Here is a 1,775-nt window from a genome sequence, read left to right as displayed (position 1 = left end):
ACAAAATAGTAACATTGATGTTTATTCAGTTATGGTTGCTGTTCTGTTAATATCATACAAATTAATGCAAATCCATTTCTTAAATTACAGAAGCTGATTTCTATGCAGTAGTTCCCCTGTAATAGCTGCCTTCCCATTGAAACTGCTTTCTGGATATACCCACGATACATACACTGAATAAATGAATTAATCCAGCTATTTTGGTTCACAGCAACCCACTGGGTTACAAAGTAGCTAGCTATCCTTTTACCAAAAAGTACTGAGGGAGCTGAGCTCATAGGTAGGGTTCACACATGGCGTCTATATATTTGCCTTTGAGGATCACAAGAGGGGTGGATGATAAATCATGCTACTTCTTTGGGGCACTTCTAGAGAAGGGCCAAGGCACACGGCTGTAGAAGTTCAAGGCATTCTCTACATCACTGTTTCTTGACCTTAGCAACTGGAAGATGTGTGGGCTTCAACTCCCAGAATTCCCCAGGCAGCGCTTGCTGGGGAATTCTGGGAATTGAAACCCACACATCTTCCAGTTGCCAAGGTCAAGGAACACTGCTCTACATAGAGAAATTTGAAGTAAGATTTAGGATTTCTAAGGAGTTAAATTCAACTGTCTCTCCCCCCACCACAAAGTCCCCACCGGCTTGGGGCTTTCTAGATACCCGAAAACAGTGCTTGGGCTGTTTATGGACTGTGGGATTGGCTTCCTTTTGCTGTAATGATTTGGTTACATAATTTATTGAATAAAGCAGAATGGGGGGGGTGTTATATTAAGCCATAATTCATGCAGCCCACATCAGACCTCATGATTTAAAAACCACAGCTGGATTCACACAATATGTTAAGGCCAAAACAACCAAACTCTATAGCTTAGCGCAGCCTTTCTTAAAGTGTTGTCTGAGGAACCCTGGGGGTTCCCCAAGACCCTCAGGGGTCTGCAAAATCAAAATTATTTGCAAAAATGTAAAACAATGTCACTGTTCACTATTTTTAAAAATTTGTTAAAAAATAAAGCTTTTTTCATGAAAAATATGTTAATATGTAATGGGTTTAATGTTATTTTTATATGATTCAATAAATCTATATTCTACAAATACATCAATTTTAAATTTTAAAGCAGTAAGTATCACTAAATATAACCCATACAAACAAAACCTCTTTTGGGATACTCCATACTTTTTAAAAGCAGGAAGGAGTCCTCAAAGCAAAAAGTTTGAGAGACACTGGCTTAGTGCAATGTGCGAACCAAGCCTCCCCGACTTCCTATGTATAGCTCTTAAGTCTTGTGGTGTATTGAAAAAGCTACAGGACTGTACTTTTTCCAAAATGCTAAGCCAAGGCCAAATAAACCACATTACTGTGCTCTTTCCCTGGCTGTTTTCCCCCCACCCACCATGGTTAAGTGAAGTAGCCCAGTCGCCTGGGTTCAAGGAATTTCAATTTATTAAATGTGTAGGCCGCCCCACTCCCAGCTACTCTGGGCAGCTTACAAATGGTTAAAACATTGAAACAAGAAAAGAGCAGCAGAACTCCGCTCCAGAAGCGCCTCAGAGAGGCACGGCCGCCAACGCAGAAGGGATCTGCATCCAGTGGCCGCCTTTTCTACTTCCCGCCGATCCCTAACATTTCCTAGTGGCCTTCCATCCAAGCGCCGAGCCTGGTTCGCGACGCAGGCCGTGGCCCTGAAGCAGGGAACGAGCCAGCGGGAAGGGAAGGGAAAGGAAGGGAAACTCGGGCCCGCCGGCAAAGGCCCCCTTCCCTCAGGCGCCCGCGGGAGC

The sequence above is a fragment of the Python bivittatus genome, unplaced genomic scaffold (assembly GCF_059951505.1).
Source record: "Python bivittatus isolate LINGU-HERP-01145 unplaced genomic scaffold, Pbiv_v1 ctg000400_np1212, whole genome shotgun sequence".
Classification (NCBI taxonomy): Eukaryota; Metazoa; Chordata; class Lepidosauria; order Squamata; family Pythonidae; genus Python; species Python bivittatus.
Note: the sequence above shows the minus strand (reverse complement) of the source record.